The sequence below is a fragment of the Hordeum vulgare genome, chromosome 3H (genome assembly GCF_904849725.1).
Source record: "Hordeum vulgare subsp. vulgare chromosome 3H, MorexV3_pseudomolecules_assembly, whole genome shotgun sequence".
Classification (NCBI taxonomy): Eukaryota; Viridiplantae; Streptophyta; class Magnoliopsida; order Poales; family Poaceae; genus Hordeum; species Hordeum vulgare.
The window spans coordinates 51,581,798-51,602,131 of record NC_058520.1 but is presented as its reverse complement, the minus strand read 5'-3'; positions in this window follow the sequence as shown (position 1 = coordinate 51,602,131).

The following is a 20,334-nucleotide window of genomic DNA, read 5'->3' as shown; positions in this document are numbered from 1 at the left end:
GCATAGATAAATAATGTATAGGAAGCTTGGAAAGCCTCTGATGAGTTGTGTCATCTTTTCAGTAGTTTGCTCTTCGGTTAAGGTTGTACTGAACTATGTAATGGTGTGTATGAACCATGGTGGTCAGCCAGCTTAAAAACAATATAGTGGAGACAGAGACGAAGACATCCCGAAGGTTGGATCTTCACGCTAAGTTGTGTGTTCATTTGTTTCGTCTGCTGTTACCTTAGCATCAGTGCTGGTTCATGTGATGACTGGTTAGTACTTGCACCGGTGTTTTTAACAAGATTAGTTGGCCAGCCAAGGCTACTTTCTCAGATTGTACGAGTTCAATATGGGAAGGATCCCCCTAATATTATAAGGAAGCTATTATGTTTGTGTCTCCGCCCTGTGTCTTGTGTTTTAGTTGATATAGTTGGAATTACATTACTGTCGTATGTAGTAACGTTGTTTTTAACATTATTGTTCATTAGTAAACATATACTTTCTCAGATTGTATCTGTTCAATATGGGAACTATCCCCTAACATTATAAGGAAGCGATTACGTTCGTGTTTCTTCCTATGACGTTTGTTTTAGTTGATATATTTGGAATCAGATTATTGTCCTACGTAGCAACACATGTTTTTGTTTTGATAATTATTCTACATGAACAAAGAAATCGTATCCCAATCATCGTTTTGTGTCCAAAACAATCTTGGAAGAGTCAGCGGTCTGATAAAGTTCTTTTGCATTTGTCAGTCGTACTCATATCACCCTCCAGTCCAGTCGCATTGCAACAAACCTAGTACTACTGCTTGCTCATTCATTTTAATTGTGTCATCCACACCATCCAGGTAGTCTTCCATGATCATGCACTACAAAAGGCAGTGATGATGCTACGTATTTGTTTTTCAGATCAGCAATTTGCTTGATTATCAAACAATCGGATGGGCAACTGAGGCTTTCCGCAATGAAGGGCACAGAAGTATTATCAAAGTGTTCATGAGCATATACATGGGCTTGATAGCTTTTGGCAAAAACACGGTATGTATGTTTGGTTGGAGAGGAGGCGAGGATGGTCTGATGTATACACAACATATATTATTTATTGCACCGATTAGATCTTCTATGAATTTTGGCATCGCAACTCTGAATTTAGTTGGATCGTGTGTCTGTTTTACATGCAGGTGAGCTAAATGGCAAATCACTATTCCAGTCAACCACATGCTTGTGTCATATTGCTATCAACAACGTGCTTGCGTCTTGGCGGTCTATATAAATGTTTACAAAACAAGATCGTGAACTCTTCCTGAGACCGAATGATGCAACAAATCCTGATAAGGTATGTTCTTTGGTTTCATTCGCGTGGCGGTTGCCTTCTTTCCTGTGTTCCTGGTTGTTTTTTTCCATCTCATAAACCTATACGATAGTCATATCAATCGACAACAACCAGTATTGCTATATTTGTTTATGGTGCACCCGTGTAAGCACCTGATTCTAGAAAAAAAGAAGTTTCCAATCGTAGGTAACATAATATGTTCCATAGTTGTAATAATCTAGAAAGTTACGAAGTACATTATAATTCCGAATACAAATTGTTTTTGGTAGATTTCTAAGCAGCATTGAAGTGATGATCGTGTTACACATCGGAAATCCATACCACAGAAAAAAAAACCTTTTCAGTTTTCAATGCATCCTCTTTTCCTTCTTCTGAAGGAGGCAATCCTTGTACCTCTTTGGGAGATGCCCAATGTTACCTTCGGTGGAAAGCAAATCGACGAGCAGGTTCATCCTTGCGTGTACAACACCATCACCCTGCATGTTGAAAAAATGTTTCCCCAGATCAGCAAAAAAGAAGCAAACCAACTCGCTTTATCATCATTTTCACATTTTTGTAGATCTTATCGGGTTCATATCCCTTTTTAGCTTAGTACCCATCTAGTGCCTTCCAAAGTGAGTAGCATATTTGCCAGTGTCCTCCCTGCACATGGTTTCAACCACCTGAAACTTTATACTAAATGCATTATTAAAACAACAAGTTGGATCATTACTTGTTGCATATTCCTGTGACCAGCTTCTTTGGGAAGCATGTATTCCACAACCATATCTGGCTCCCATCCAGCAAAGAATGATTTTATGCACAACTCAATTGCCTTGTGGAGCTCATCATCCACCTTCCTGTGCCTTAGCTAAATTTCCTTGTCAGACTCGTCTCCATTGTTGATTGATGGGTCGAGGACAATTTTTTTGCCCTTGGGAAATCCCATATGTATGTAGACCATTTAAAGTCGAACTTCACCGGCAGCACAATCTGAACAATGCGCATAGAGACAAAAAGTTTGTTCATAAACAAAGCCTGTTAATTGTCGTTGATATTTAGTGCTCAGTTTATCGCCAACCATCACATGGGTACACTTGTGGACGTCGTATGTTATGTGAGGTCTCTGGAACATGTCCTTTATGTACCTCAGATTTGAAATGTCATCTTCCCTGCTCACATGGTTCTGCAACACGTTTTCAAATGGTCAATGAAGCAGTGGAGTGTGGAATTTTTTTGTGTAATCATGAACAATAACAACACCAACTTACTCACCACAAAATCTGGCTCCAAGAGATGTCTCCGGCATCCTTCCCCTTTATTTGCTGCGAATGCTATATCCATCTGCTGGTACCTTCTCATTGCCAATGTCATCACAACGTTATCGACCTCGCCGCCCTCACGGAGCATGTCACGTAGTTGTTGGCCACTTATCTCCATGTATTTTGCGTTGGAGCTAATAATCCATATGTTGCATATTTTAACCATACGAAACAATGAGTGAGAACATCCATGGTGATACAAACATATATGCATGTAACAAACAGATAGAAATTCGATGATCTATTTCTTGGGAGCTTACTCTTTCAGTTTGTTCGTGTTCTCCCTAAAAACAACTTGTATATTTGCATCACATTCGCTGGAGCTCTGGTGGGAGGGTCGTAACCTATCACAAAAGCAGACCTTGCATATTTCCCGGGCTTAACTACTCTTTTTGGGTGTTGTTGTGTGCTAAAAGTTGCTTGTGACATGGTGACGTTCAAGTTTATTGCTCCTTCCTCGATCTCCTCCCTGATGTCAAGCTCTACAACACACATTTGCCTATGCAGGCTGACTGGTGATGTCCTAGTAGACGCAACCGCAGCCGGCTTGTTTGCTGCTGCAGGGGTTACAAGTTGCATCCCTGAACCTGACCAGATTTGAAATCACAACATTAGGTTCGCATATGGATAATAAATGCGGGTTTTGTTGTGTTTGAATTATATGTTTTAGTTGTTGAACACTGATACTCACCTTGGAAAACTTCACCCTTGTTTCCTACAGAACCGGGCGTTGTGTTTGCCGACGCAACAGATAGTTCTGAAACAATTTAGCACACATGTTGTTACTCCATAATTCCCCATGTCCTGACATTCCAAAGAATCATGAACCATCTGAACTATTTTGAAATCATACCTAATGACGACGAAGCTGCGGTGAACTCGTTCATCAAGTCTGTCTTCCTAAAACCAGACAACGCCACTTTGCACTTCCCCTGCATTACTCGAGGATTGTTTGTTACTCCTACAGCGAAATCATATTCATTTTCGGAAGGGACTATTGACAGCTGATTTCCCTGCTCATCATCAGTTTGTATGTCTTCAGCTCCTTGATGTCCAGTTGGCATCTGATTCCCTTGCTCATCGTCACTCATGTCGTCTTGGCCATCGTCGGACCAAGCGATTGTTTGACAGAACCTATAATTTCATTCCCTTTTGCACCGCATATGGCCGACATTGATAGGTTGTTTCTTGTTTCACATTCCAGATGTGCACTGTTGTATTGATCTGCTGCTTCAATCAGGTCATCGATCGCTCCGTTTGCTGCTTCTTGAGCACCTTCAGACTCTTCGGAGCTCTCCACCCTAGCCCTCTTTGGTGTGGGCCGCCTTGATGTCGTAACTTTCTTCCTCTTCACACCTGCATGACTTTTTCGTAACGTATGAAATCCACCTGAAACTCCAACTGCTGTCTCTATGCTCAGTTGTGTCTCTGCATCTTCTCTGATGTCCCCTGTGAATTTGGGAGAGTTAATCGTCGGTCATTTTTTCAATCTATTAAGAAAATATTGTGCATTTTTCTACGAATACCTGTTTTTGCCGTATATATGGTTGATGTCTGAGATTATTTTAGCAGTCTCTCCAAGTACGACATCATTCGTGTCGTTGACAATCTCGTCCCAACCTGTAGCGTGTTTCCTGTTCAACCTAGCACCCTTCCTTGATGCTTCTTGTATGGCAGTTTGGCACTTGCTAGAGTATTGCTCCACCTTGTTGATAATAAGCCCAGCAAACTGCATTGTTTCCAGAATTCTAGGCTCATCAACACCGTATGATGTCTATAATCCAGAAAAAAGCGTTTTTCATATGTAGACTTACTTCCGTGAACGCTCTGTTTACATTCGTTCCTTCTGCATTGCAACTGGGAGCATATCGATCAACGGGTTGCTGATCTCACTTGTTGTATTGGTTACGGCTGTAGCATACTGTTCCCGGCTTCCTGGGCTGTTGTCACTTACAAGTATCAGTTCCTCCTCGTTATATATATAAGTTTCAATTTATGCACCAGCTTTCACATGTCTTTTCAATTGCCTATCTATATTGTTTCTCGGCCGTTATAGTTATTGGATGTAAGCAGGAACATATGTACATAAAAACGACCAGTAATGACGATAATCAAACATATAGTGGCTGTAAAAGACGATCAATAATGAACTTGACCCGCTGGTCCAAATTAATGTGTGGTACATCTATATAATGAATAGATTTAACAAACTAACATACTATTTGGAATGAAACTCACTACACACAATCTTGATCTTTGTTATGTACTTACCAGGAGGTGTCCGTATACCACAAACTCTGCATCTTTCCCCGTAGACGTGTCTTCTTTGATGATTTCTGATATGGTCTTTTGGTTGTACTGCTTGCACCTGGGAAACACGTCATGTGCCAGGTTTTTATCCTCTCGGTCCAGGTTGTCAAGATAGAAAACCTATGTAAAAATAAATGACATGTATGATTAGTACGTACAAGCATGTGGAGGTTTGCTTGGTATCTCCATTGTTGATTCCTGAAGTGTCACGTACGGTATCACACACATGTGGCGGTGCACCCCTTGTAATGGCAGCTCCTGATGATGCCACCGCAAGTACCTTCCCGACGTCTCCGTTGTCGAAAGGCAAGTCTCTCCTTGCATCAATTATTACAGCAGATGCCTTCGCGTCGATCTTGCTCATGAGCCACATTGAATGTTGCCTGTTGGACCTTGTTATATCTGGCAAATCAAGCAAACCTCCAAAACCCATCTCACATACCAGACCCCTTTTTTCTTCAGACAACCGTTTTACCAAACCATTCATCTTTGTGAGGATGCTCCTTGAATTTATTGGATTTTGTGATGCCTTCTTCTTGCCCTTAAAATCGGCGTCAGACTCTGAGCCTTCATTTGCATTGAAGTGTTGTGTAGGATACTCGTCAAAACCTCCTGTCGATTCATCATCACATTGCTGATAATCAGTTGATGACGATGTTGTTACCATTCCGCTGCATCGTAAAGTTAGCAGGATCAGATAACATACTCTTAAGACAATTCATCATGAGAAGGAGTTACACTACATTGATTGTACTTATTAGGTGATTGAACTTATATATGACTTTGTTATATAAAATAACTGATAGTTTTTGCATCAAATGAGGTGGCGACTGTCTTTAGCACTTTTCCCTGAAACACAATCCAACTTTGGAGCAACATTTACTCAATGTCCTCACATCCCCAATTCCTCAATGCAGGTGACACACTCCATAGAAGCAAGACGTATCTCTAATTCAATAAAAACTAAAATAATCAGGCAGAGGTAACTGATTTGTTTTGCTAATATTCACATTCATATGCATGGTTGTTTATTTTCCAAGAAATGTATAATATTTTACCCACAACAAATTTCCCGTATCATAGTTGATATATGTTGGTTGTGGTCGTCATAATAATTAGATATTAAAAGGTTGAACCAAAGCGAAACCGTGTTATGTACCCCATTTTATTGCAAATACATCAGAAATTTGATGCTGAGGTGAAGGTCCTTCATTCCATATACTCGTGGACAAGGTTTCATGTAGAAAGCACTTGTTCCAAATGGGGGGGGGGGTGTATTCATCGATACGTGATCGATAAAGGACTCTTACATGAGAATAAGTTCTTTAGGTGTTTGTACTAATAAACTTATCACAAAGCGCGGCACGTCTTGATCCCATGACATTTGATGAGTCGTTTATCTCGCGTACCATAAGTGCGCCACGTATTGATCGCAAAGTCCTTTTTGTCTTCGTCTTGCTATGATAAAGTCCCTGGATAAGTCATGAATGATTGTAAAAAAATATCGATCGAGTCGTTGCCTACATGAGAACTTGTCTTTTATGGGACGCCATTGTAGAACGTGAACACGATTGTTGAGTCCTTTATGTCATGTCTTACCGCAAAAGTACCACCGTATGATTGGGCAATCCCATTCAACTTTCTATCATGATATAGCCCCTCATGCCAAGTACGGTAAGTGCGTCGCACGTTTGCGCAAAAAACCTTAGTACCATGTGTGCGGCCATAAGGTTCGCAGCGTGCGGCATACATTGGTAAAGTTTTCCGTGATAACGTTTATAAGTAATGTACATTAAGTGCGCCATCTCTTATCGCAAAGTGCGCCATATGACTGGACAACCCCATTCAACTCTCTATCACGATGGTAAAGGTGCTCTGCGTGAATGTACACGAAATCACATCATATGAGATGAAGCCTTTGATAAAGTCCTTCATGCCCTTTGATAAAGTCCTTCATATTGATCCCAAGGACTTGTCATGTAGAATAGGAAACCAACGGAGAAGACCTTTGGGACATGTACATTAAGTGCGTCACATCTTTTCGCAAAGTGTGCCATATGATTCAAGCACCCCCGTTCACTTTCTATCGTGATGGTAAAGGTGCTCCGCGTGAATGGACAAGAAATCACATCATATAAGAGTAGACCCTTGATAGAAGTGCTTTGTCTTGTTATGTATGTCGATAAGGTTTCTTCGCGCTCGTTCGCTGAAGTGTGTGGCATGCATGGAATCATTGCTTATGCGAGAACTTGTTTTCTAGGTTACGCCATCGTAGAACAATTGACCAATCCTTTGTGTCATGTACCTTAAGTGCGCCACATCTGTTCACAATGTCCTTATTCTTGCTATATACAACGATACAGTTTCCCGTGGTAATGGTTATTGGGCATCTCCATTCAACTTTATATTACATCACACGATTGACGAAGTCCTATGTGTCATGTACCGTAAGTGCGCCACGAATTTATCGCAAAGTCCTTTGTCCCGCTATGTATGGCGATAAGGTTTCTTCGTCTTGCTATGATTGGGCACCTCCATTCAACTTGTTATCACATCACGCGATTGACAAAGGTTCTTTATGTCATGTACCTTAAGTGGGACATGTCTTACCGCAAAGTGCCCCGTATGATTGGGCAACCCCATTCAACTTTCTAGCATGATGGTAAAGGTGCTATGCGGGAATGGACAATAAATCACATCATATAAGAGGAGGCCATTTATAAAGTGCTCCGTGCCAAGTACGGTAAGTGCGTCGCACGTTTGAGCAAAGTACTTTATTATCCCAAAGGACTTTTATTATATCAAGCCAAAGCACTTTTATCAAGGGTCTACTCTTATATGATGTGAGTTCTTGTCCATTCACGCGGAGCACCTTTACCATCACGATTGTTGAGTCCTTTATGTCATGTCTTACCGCAAAAGTACCACCGTATGATTGGGCAATCCCATTCAACTTTCTATCATGATATAGTCCCTCATGCCAAGTACGGTAAGTGCGTCGCACGTTTGCGCAAAAGACCTTAGTACCATGTGTGCGGCCATAAGGTTCTTCCGTATCGATCGTTGCAGCGTGCGGCATACATTTATAAAGTTCTCTGTGATAACGTTTATAAGTCATGTACACTAAGTGCGCCATCTCTTATCGCAAAGTGCGCCATATGACTGGACAACCCCATTCAACTCTCTATCACGATGGTAAAGGTGCTCTGCGTGAATGTACACGAAATCACATCATATAAGATGAAGCCTTTGATAAAGTCCTTCGTGCCCTTTGATAAAGTCCTTCATATTGATCCCAAGGACTTGTCATGTAGAATAGGAAACCAACAGACAAGACCTTTGGGACATGTACATTAAGTGTGTCACATCTTTTCGCAAAGTGCGCCATATGATTCAAGCAACCCCGTTCACTTTCTATCGTGATGGTAAAGGTGCTCCGCGTGAATGGAAAAGAAATCACATCATATAAGAGTAGACCCTTGATAAAAGTCCTTTTCTTATTATGTATGTCGATAAGGTTTCTTCGCGCTCGTTCGCTGAAGTGTGCGGCATACATGGAATCGTTGCTTACGTGAGAACTTGTTTTCTAGGTTACGGCATCGTAGAACAATTGACCAGTCCTTTCTGTCATGTAGCTTAAGTGTGCCACATCTGTTCGCAATGTCCTTGTTCTTGCTATGTACGTCGATACAGTTTCCCGTGGTAATGGTTATTGGGCAGCTCCATTCAGCTTTATATTACATCACATGATTGACGAAGTCCTATGTGTCATGTGCCGTAAGTGCGCCACGTATTTATCGCAAAGTCCTTTGTCCCGCTATGTATGGCGATATGGTTTCTTCGTCTTGCTATGATTGGGCACCTCCATTCAACTTGCTATCACATCATGCGATTGACCAAGGTTCTTTATGTCATGTACCTTAAGTGGGACATGTCTTACCGCAAAGTGCGCCGTATGATTGGGCTACCCCATTCAACTTTCTAGCATGATGGTAAATGTGTTATGCGTGAATGGACAATGAATCACATCATATAAGATGAGGGCCCTTGACAAAGTGCTCCGTGCCATGTACGGTAAGTGTGTCGCACGTTTGCGCAAAGTACTTTATTATACCGCGTGCGACCATTAGTTTTTTCCATTTCGGTCGTTGAAGCATGCGGGATGCATTGATAAAGTTTACCATGATAATGGTTATAAATTTGACTAGTCCTTCGTTGCCTTATCACAAAGCGCGCCAAGTCTTGATCGCAAAGTCCTTTGTCTTGCTATGTACAGCGATAAGGTTTCTTCGGGGTTGTTCGCTGAGGTGTGTTACACGCATTGACAAAGTTTCTGCGTCATGAAGGATGTATTTTTATAAGTCCTTTGTTTCTTTATTACAAATTGCGCCATATGATTGCTTACATAGAGTTTTTTCTTAATGAGAACTTGTTTTTTAGGTGACGCCATCGTAGAATAGGAAACCAATGGACAAGTCCTTTTGGTCATGGACCTTAAGTGCGCCACATCTTTCCGCAAAGTGCCCATATGATTCAAGCAAAACCATTCAACTTCCTTTCGTGATGGTAAGGGTGCTCTGCGTGAATGGAGAAGAAATCACATCTTTTGGGTCATGTACCTTAAGTGCGCCACATCTGTTCGCATAGTCCTTATTCTTGCTATGTATGGCGATAAGGTCCTTATTCTTGCATGGGCATTCCTAGGTCCTTCGTTCTCACGGTCATCGTGTAATATTCCATGACATTTGATGAGTCAGTCGTGTCATGTACCATAAGTGCGCCACATATCGATCGCAAAGTCATTTGTCTTGTTATGTATGGCGATAAGGTTTCTTCGTCTTGATATGATTGGGCATCTCCATTCAGCTTTCAAACACATCACGCGACTGAGAAAGTTCGTTATGTCATGTACGTTAAGTGTGCAACGTCTTGTCGCAAAGTGCGTTGTATGATTGGGCAACCCCATTCAACTTTCTGTCATGATGGTAAAGGTGCTGTGCGTGAATGGACACGGAGTCATATAAGAGGAGGCCTTTGATGAAAGTCCTTCCTGCCAAGTACGGTAAGTGCGACGGACGTTTGCGCACAGTCCTTTATTACCCCGTGTGCGACCATTAGGTTTTTCCATATCACATAGCTTGCCATGTCTTGATCGCAATGTCCTTTGTCTTGCTATGTACGGCAATAAGGTTTCTTCGGGCTCGTTCGCTAAAGTGCGTGACACGCATTGACAAAGTTTATTGGTCATGAGGGATGTATTTTGATAAGTCCTTTGTTTCTTTATTTCAAATTACGCCATATGATTGCTTACATAGAGTTGTTTCTTACATACAAACTTGTTTTTCAGGTGAAGACCTCTAGAATATGAAACCAATCGACAAGTCCTTTGGGTCACGAACCTTAAGTGCGCCACATCTTTTCACAAAAGTGTGCCGTATGATTCAAGCAACCCCATTCAACTTTCTATTATGATGGTAAAGGTGCTCTGCGTGAATGGACGAGAAATCACATCATAAAAGAGTAGACCCTTGATAAAAGTCCTATGTCTTGTTATGTATGTCGATAAGGTTTCTTCACGCTCCTTCGTTGAAGTGTGTCTGGCATGCATGGAGTCGTTGCTTACGTGAGAACTTGTTTCCTAGGTGACGCCATCGTAAAATAGGAATAACAATTGACCAGTCCTTTGTGTCACGTACCTTAAGTCGCCACATCTGTTCGCAAAAGTCCTTATTCTTGCTATGTACGACGACAAAGTTTCACGTGGTAATGGTTATAAAGTCCTTTGTGTCGTTTATCATAAGTGCGCCCCGTATTGATCGCAACGTCTTTTATCTTGATATGTATGGCGACAAGGTTTCTTCGTCTTGCTATGATTGGGCATCTCCATTTAGCTTTATATGACATCACACGATTGACAAAGTCCTATGTGTCATGTACCGTAAGTGCGCGACGTATTGATCGCAAAGTCCTTTGTCCTCTTATGTATGACGATAATGTTTCTTCGTCTTGCTATGATTGGGCATCTTCATTCAACTTGCTACCACATCACGCGATTAACAAAAGGTCATTTATGTCATGTACCTTAAGTGCGACATGTCTTATCGCAAAGTGCGTGTACGATTGGGAACCCCATTAAACATGTCTTATCGCAAAGTTCCTATTCTATGATGGCGTCACCTACAAAACAAGTTCTCACATAAGCAACGATTCCATGCATGCCACACACTTCAGCGAACGAGCGCGAAGAAACCTTCTCGGCATACATAATAAGACAAAGCACTTTTATCAAGGGTCTGCTCTTATATGATGTGAGTTCTTGTCCATTCACGCAGAGCACCTTTACCATCACGATAGAAAGTGAACGGGGTTGTTTGAATCATATGGCGCACTTTGCAAAAAGATGTCTCGCACTTAAGGTACATCACCCAAGGACTTGTCATGTAGAATAGGAAACCAACGGACAAGTACTTTGGGACATGTACATTAAGTGCGCCACATCTTTTGTCTCGGACGTGATGCCTATATGTATGATCATTGCCTTAGATATCGTCATGACTTTGCGCGATTCTATCAATTGCTCGACAGTAATTCGTTTACCCACCGTGATATTTGCTATTTTGAGAGAAGCCTCTAGTGAACACTATGGCCCCCGGGTCTACTCCACACCATATTTTCAGCCTTACACTTTTTTACTTCGTTGCACTTTCCGCCTTCAGATCTCACTTTGCAAACAATCTTGAAGGGATTGACAACCCCTTTGAAGCGTTGGGTGCGAGCTCGTTTGTGTTTGCGCGGGTACTCTGGACTTGACGAGACCCTCCTTCTGGATCGATACCTTGGTTCTCAAACTGAGGGAAATACTTACTGCTCCTGTGCTGCATCACCCTTTCCTCTTCAAGGGAAAAACCGACGCAAACAAGAGAAGTAGCAAGAAGAATTCCTAGCGCCAAGGAAGGACTTTTGTTACCGTAGCAGAAGAATTTCTGGCGCCGTTACCGGGGAGGAAGATCAAGTCAAGAACTCAACCAAGTAGGTGTCGCGAACTCATCTTTTGCATTTACTTTGTTTGCCAGTTGCCTCTCATTTTCCTCTCCCCCACTTCACCAATTTTCCATTTTTGTTTGCCTTTTTGTTCGCCTTTTCGTTCGCCCTTTTTCTTGCCTGCTCTTTGTTTGCTTGTGTGCCTGCTTGCTTGCTGAACTCACCATGAACGAAAACACCAAACTTTGTGACTTCTCGAATACTAATAATAATGATTATATTATTACTCCGATTGCTCCCGCCACTAGTGCGGAGTCATACAAAATCAATGCCGCTTTGCTGAATCTTGTTATGAAAGAACAATTCTCTGGCCTTCCTAGTGAACATGCCCCATCCCATCTCAATACCTTCATTGAGCTTTGCGATATGCAAAAGAAGAGAGATGTGGATAATGACGTGATTACATTGAAGCTTTTTTCCTTTCTTGTTGCGAGATCGCGCAAAAACTTGGTTCTCTTCTTTGCCCAAAAATAAGTGCAAAGATGCTTATATATCCAAGTATTTTCCGCCGGCTAAGATTATCTCTCTCCGTAATGATATCATGAATTTCAAGCAACTTGATCATGAACATGTTGCACAATCTTGGTAGAGAATGAAATTAATGATTAGAAATTGTCCCGCTCATGGCTTGAGTCTCTGGATGATTATTGAAATCTTTTATGCTGGCTTGAATTTCGCTTCTAGAAATATCTTGGACTCCGCCCCAGGTGCAACGTTCATGGAAATCACGTTAGGGGAGGCCACAAAGCTCCTAGACAATATCATGACGAACTACTCTCAGTGGCACACTGAAAGGTCACCTACTAGTAAGAAGGTACACGCTATAGAAGAAATTAACTCGTTGAGTGCTAAGATGGACGAGTTAATGAATTTGGTTGCTAGTAGAAGTGCTCCTTTGGATCCTAATGATATGCCCTTGTCTTCTTTGATTGAGAGTAGCAACGCTAGCTTGGACGTTAATTTTGTTGGTAGGAATAACTTTGGCAACAATAATGCTTTTAGAGGAAACTATGTTCCTAAGCCTTTTCCTAGTAACTCCTCTAATAACTTTGGCAACTCCTACAACAATACTCATGGAAATTACAATAGATTACCCTCTGATCTAGAAAGTAATATCAATGAGTTCATCAACTCTCAAAAGATTTTCAGTGCGTCCATAGAGGAAAAGCTACTCAAAATTGACGAGTTGGCTAAGAGCGTTGATAGAATGTCTAGTGATGTTGATGCTTTGAAAGTTAGATGTGCTCCTCCCAAAATCAACATGGATGAAACATTGAAAGCTATGCGTGTTTCCATGATTGAGAGACAAGAAAGAACCGCCAAAATTCGTGCTAGACATGAATGGCTTAAAAAGGCGTGTTCTCGTGATGAGAATCACGAAGATCTTAAAGTGCTTGGTGTGACTCCCATTGAATCTTTGTTTTCTTGCGTCAAACCTAATGATTATGGGGCTGGATATGAATCCACTTTGGTTGAAAAGTGCCCCAATGATTCAGAGTCCATCTATCTTGATGCTAAAAGCATTGAAAGTGGAGTAGAAGAGGTTAAAACTTTGAGTAGTAAGGAAATTACTACCGTGGATTTCAAGGAATTCAATTATGATAGTTGCTCCTTGATTGAATGCATTTCTTTGATGCAATCCATGTTAAACTCTCCACACGCTTATAGCCAAAACAAGGCCTTTACCGATCATATCGTCGAAGCTATGATAAAATCTCTTGAAGAGAAACTTGAATTGGAAGTCTCTATCCCTAGAAAGCTTCATGATGAGTGGGAACCTACCATCAAAATCAAAATCAAAAACTATGAGTGCAATGCTTTGTGTGATTTGGGTGCTAGAGTTTCTACGATTCCAAAGTCTTTATGTGATGTTCTGGGTTTCAATGAGATTGAAGAGTGTTCTCTTAATTTGCATCTTGCTGATTCTACTGTCAATAAACCCATGGGAAGGATCAATGATGTTCTTATTATTGCAAATAGGAACTATGTACCCGTGGATTTCATTGTGCTTGACATTGATTGCAATCCTACTTGCCCTATTATTCTGGGTAGACCTTTCCTAAGGACTATCGGTGCTATCATCGATATGAAAGAAGGGAATATTAGATTTTGATTTCCTTTAAGGAAGGGCATGGAACACTTTCCTAGAAATAAAATAAGATTGCCTTATGAATCCATGATGAGGGCCACTTATGGTTTGAGCACCAAAGGCGACGATACGTGATTCTATCGCTTTTATGCCTAGCTAAGGGCGTTAAACAATAGCGCTTGTTGGGAGGCAACCCAATGAATTTATCTTTTTTTCTTTCTGTTTTGTTGCGTCCACACCATCACAATTCTGTTGTGATTGTGTTTTTTTGTGTTTCCTTTTGTGTTTGAGCCAAGCAAAACCTTTATGACTAGTCTTGGTGATGGTTGTTTGATCCTGCTGGAAAAAGACAGAAACTTTTTGCTCACGAGATGATTTTTCATTTTTATTCAGAAAGAGATATTGAGTTGATTATTTTTTATTCTGGTTGATATGCTTTTTTCCCAGGCCTTCGTAATTTTTCAGATTTTTTGAGGTACCAGAAGTATACGAAGTATACAGATTGCTACAGACTGGTCTGTTTTTGACAGATTCTGTTTTTGTTTTGTTGGTTGCTTGTTTTGATGAAACTATGGTTAGTATCGGGGGGTACTAGCCCTGGAAAAGTGAGAATACAGTAGCCCAACACCAATATAGATGGAATTCTAGTTTGCTACAGTACCAAAAGAAGTGGTAGTTTGTTTTCTTGTACTAATGTTATCACGAGTTTCTGTTTAAGTTTTGTGTTGTGAAGTTTTCAAGTTTTGGGTGATGTTCTCATGGACGATGAGATAAGGAGTGGAAAGAGCTCAAGCTTGGGGATACCCAAGGCATCCCAAGCCAAGTTCAAGGACACCAAAAAGCCTAAGCTTGTGGATGCCCCGGGAAGGCATCCCCTCTTTCGTCTTCAATCCATCGGTAACATTACTTGGAGCTATATTTTTCTTCACCACATGATATGTGTTTTGCTTGGAGCGTCTTGTATCGTAGGAGTCTTTTATTTTTGTTGTGTCACAATCATCCTTGTTGCACACCTTTTTTGAGAGAGAGAGAGAGACATGCACTCATCGTGATTTTGTTAGAATGCTCATAGTGCTTCACTTATATCTTTTGAGCTAGATACTTTTGCTCTAGTGCTTCACTTGTATCTTTTAGAGCACGGCGGTACGTGATTTGGTAGTTGGCTTATGCTATGGAAGTAGTCCCAAATGTGATAGGTACCCAAAGAGGATGCAAAAACCTCCATCTTCATGTGCATTGAATAGAAAGAAAAGTTTTGATTCCTCCCAATTAGTTTTGAGACGTGGATTTGGTAATATTAAGAGCTATGTTAGTAGGGTGTTGTGAATCTAGAAATACTTGTGTTGAAGTTAGTGATTCCCGTAGCATGCACGTATGGTGAACCGCTATGTTAGGAAGTCGGAGCATAATTGATCTATTGATTGTCATCCTTTGTGTTGAGGTCGGGATCGCGTGATGGTTAACACCTACCAACCCTTCCCCTAGGAGTATGCGTTTAGCACTTTGTTTCGATTACTAATAAAAACTTTCGCTATAAGTATGTGAGTTATTCATGACTAATGTGAGCCCATGTTATAGATGCACTTTCACCTTCCACCATTTCTAGCTCTCTAGTGCCGCGCAATTCTCGTCGGTACACAAACCCACCATATGCCTTCCTCAAAACAGCCACCATACCTACCTACTATGGCATTTTCATAGCCATTCCGAGATATATTGCCATGCAACTCCCACCGTTTTGTCTCATGACTTGTGCCGTCACTCTCATATTGCCATTGCATGATCGTAAGATAGCTCAACATCATACGCCTTGCTAGATCATTGCACATCCCGGTACACTGCCAGAGGCATTTCCTATAGAGTCATCATCATTTTGAGCTTTGAAGCTGTGAGTAAATAAAAGTGTGATGATCATCATTATTAAAGCATTGTCCCATGTGAGGAAATAAAAAAAAGAGGCCAAAGAGCCCAAAAAAAAGAGAAAAAAGAGGCCTAAGAGCCCAAATGAAAAAAAAGAGAGAAAAAGGGAGAAGGGACAATGCTACTATGTTTTTCCACACTTGTGCTACATAATTGCACCATGTTCTTCATGATTGAGAGCTTCTTGCTTTGTTACTACCATATGCTAGTGGGAATCTTCATTATATAACTTGGCTTGTATATTCCAATGATGGGCTTCCTCAAAATTGCCCTAGGTCTTCGTGAGCAAGCAAGTTGGATGCACACCCACTAGTTTTCCTTTTGAGCTTTCACATACTTATAGCTCTAGTGCATCTCTTGTATGGCAATCCCTACTCATTCACATTGATATCTATTAATGGGCATCTCCATAGCCCTTTGAAATGCCGAGTCAATGTGACCATCTCCTCCTTTTTGTCTCACAACCACCACCACACTCTATTCCACTTATAGTGTTATATCCACGGCTCGCGCTCATGTTTTGCGTGATAGTTATAAAAGGTTTGAGAAAGTAAGAGTGCGAAAACAATTACTTGGCCAATACCGGGGTTGTGCATGATTTACATTAGTTGTGTGAGGATGATGGAGCATAGCCAAACTATATGATTTTGTAGGGATAACTTTCCTTGGCCTTGTTATTTTGAAAGTTCATGATTACCTTGCTAGTTTGCTTGAAGTATTATTGTTTTCATGTCAATAGCAAACTATTGTTTTGAATCTTACGGATCTGAACATTCATGTCACGTGAAATAAGTTGCAAAGGACAACTATGCTTGGTAGCATTCCACATCAAAATTTCATTCTTTATCACTTCCCTACTCGAGGACGAGCAAGAGTTAAGCTTGGGGATGCTTGATACGTCTCCAATGTATCTATAATTTTTGATGGTTTCATGCTATTATCTTGTCAAACCTTGGATGTTTTGCATGCCTTTTATATATTTTTTGGGACTAACTTATTGACTCAGTGCCAAGTGCCAGTTCCTGTTTTTCCATGTTTTTGACCCCTTTCAGAGGAGATTTTGAAACGGAGTCCAAACGGAAGAAAATCCCCGAAAAGATTTTTTTCGTAACGGAAGAAGATCGGGAAGCTTGGGAGCCAAGGCAGGGGAGCCTTAGGGGCCCCACAAGCCCCCACCCCGTGGCCAGGGGGGTAGGCCGCGGACCATAGGCTTGTGGGCCCCCTGGACGCCCTCTACCCTAGGGGTTGCGCCTATGTATTCCCTAAAAATCCCAAAAAATGAGGAGATCATCGAAATCACTTTTCCGCCGCCGCAAGCTTCTGTCTCCGCAAGATCCCATCTGGGGCACGTTCCGGTGCCCTGCCGGAGGGGGGATTCGGACACGGAGGGGTTCTTCATCAACACCATGACCTCTCCGATGATGCGTGAGTAGTTCACCATAGACCTACGGGTCCATAGTTAGTATCTAGATGGCTTCTTCTCTCTCTTGGATCTTCAATACAAAGTTCTCCATGATCTTCATGGAGATCTATCCGATGTAATCTTCTTTTGCGGTGTGTTTGTCGAGATCCGATGAATTGTGGATTTATGATCAGATTATCTATGAATCTTATTTGAGTTTCTTCTGATCTCTCTTATGCATGATTTCATATCCTTGTAATTCTCTTCGAGTTGTGGGTTTTGTTTGGCCAACTAGATCTATGATTCTTGCAATGGGAGAAGTGCTTGGTTTTGTGTTCATACCGTGCGGTGACCTCACCCAGTGATAGAAGGGGTAGCGAGGCATGCATCGTGTTGTTTCCATCAAGGGTAAAAAGATGGGGTTTTCATCATTGGTTTGAGATTATCCCTCTACATCATGTCATCTTGCTTAAGGCGTTACTCTGTTCGTCATGAACTCAATACACTAGATGCATGCTGGATAGCGGTCAATGTGTGGAGTAATAGTAGTAGATGCAGAAAGTATCGGTCTACTTGTCTCGGACGTGATGCCTATATGTATGATCATTGCCTTAGATATCGTCATGACTTTGTGCGGTTATATCAATTGCTCGACAATAATTTGTTTACCCACCGTGATATTTGCTATTTTGAGAGAAGCCTCTAGTGAACACTATGGCCCCTGGGTCTACTCGACACTATATTTTCAGCCTTACACTTTTTACTTCGTTGCACTTTCCGCCTTCAGATCTCACTTTGCAAACAATCTTGAAGGGATTGACAACCCCTTTGAAGCGTTGGGTGCAAGCTCGTTTGTGTTTGCGCAGGTACTCTAGACTTGAAGAGACCCTCCTTATGGATCGATACCTTGGTTCTCAAACTGAGGGAAGTACTTACTGCTCCTATGCTGCATCACCCTTTCCTCTTCAAGGGATAAACCGACGCAAACAAGAGAAGTAGCAAGAAGAATTCCTAGCGCCAAGGAAGGACTTTTGTTACCGTAGCATCGTGCACCATAAGTGCGCCCCTTATTTATCGCAACCTCTTTTATCTTGATATGTATGGCGATAAGGTTTCTTCGTCTTGCTATGATTGGGCATCTCCATTCAGCTTTGTATCACATCACACGATTGACAATGTCCTATGTGTCATGTACCGTAAGTGCGCCACGTATTGATCGCAAAGTCCTTTGTCTTGTTATGTATGCCGATAATGTTTCTTCGTCTTGCCATGATTGGGCATCTCCATTCAACTTGCTATCACAGCGCGTGATTGATAAAGGTTCTTTATGTCATGTACCTTAAGTTCGACATGTCTTATCGCAAAGTGCGCCATATGATTGGGCAACCCCATTCAAATTTCTGTCACGATGGTAAAGCTCTGCGTGAATGGACAAGAAATCACATCATATAAGAGTAGACCATTGGTAAAAGTGCTTTTTCTTGTTATGTATGTCGATAAGGTTTCTTCGCGCTCGTTCGCTGAAGTGTGTGGCATGCATGGAATCGTTGCTTACGTGAGAACTTGTTTTCTAGGTGACGCCATCGTAGAATAGGAATAACAATTGACCAGTCCTTTGTGTCGTGTACCTTAAGTGTGCCATAGTTGTTCGCAAAGTCCTTATTCTTGCTACGCAAGACGATAAAGTTTTCCCGTGGTAATGTTTATAAAGTCCTTTGTGTCATGTACCATAAGTGCGCCCCGTATTTATCGCAACGTCTTTTATCTTGATATGTATGGCGATAAGGTTTCTTCGTCTTGCTATGATTGGGCATCTCCATTCAGCTTTATATCACATCACACGATTGACAAAGTCCTATGTGTCATGTACCATAAGTGCGCCACGTATTGATCGCAAAGTTCTTTGTCTTGTTATGTATGGAGATAAGGTTTCTTCGTCTTGCCATGATTGGGCATCTCCATTCAACTTGCTATCACATCACGCGATTGATAAAGGTTCTTTATGTCATGTACCTTAGGTGCGACATGTCTTAGCGCAAAAGTGCGCCGTATGATTGGGCAACCCCATTCAAATTCCTGGCACGATGGTAAAGGTTCTCTGCGTGAATGGACAAGAAATCACATCATATAAGAGGAGGCCATTTATAAAGTCCTCCTTGCCAAGTACGGTAAGTGCATCGCACGTTTGCGCAAAGTACTTTATTATCCCCAAGGACTTCTATTATATCCACACAAAGCACTTTTGTCAAGGGTCTGCTCTTATATGATGTGAGTTCTTGTCCATTCACGCGGAGCACCTTTACCATCACGATAGAAAAGTGAACGGAGTTGTTTGAATCATACCGCGCACTTTACGAAAATATGTGTCGCACTTAAGGTACGTGACCCAAGGACTTGTCATGTAGAATAGGAAACCAACGGACGAGTCCTTTGTGACATGTACATTAACTACGCCACATCTTTTTGCAAAGTGCGCCATGTGATTCAAGCAACCCCGTTCACTTTCTATAGTGATGGTAAAGGTGCTCCGCGTGAATGGACAAGAAATCACATCATATAAGAGTAGACCCTTGATAAAAATGCTTTGTCTTGTTATGTATGTCGATAAGGTTTCTTCGCGCTCGTTCGCTGAAGTGTGTGGCATGCATGGAATCGTTGCTTACATGAGAACTTGTTTTCTAGGTGACGCCATCGTAGAACATGAATAACAATTGACCAATCCTTTCTATCATGTACCTTAAGTGCGCCACATCTGTTCGCGATGTCCTTATTCTTGCTATGTACGACGTTAAAGTTTCCCGTGGTAATGGTTGTTGGGCATCTCCATTCAGCTCTATATTACATCACACATTTGACAAAGTCCTATGTGTCATGTACCGTAAGTGCGCCACGTATGATTGGGCAACCCCATTAAACTTTCTATCGTGATGGTAAAGGTGTTCTGCGTGAAT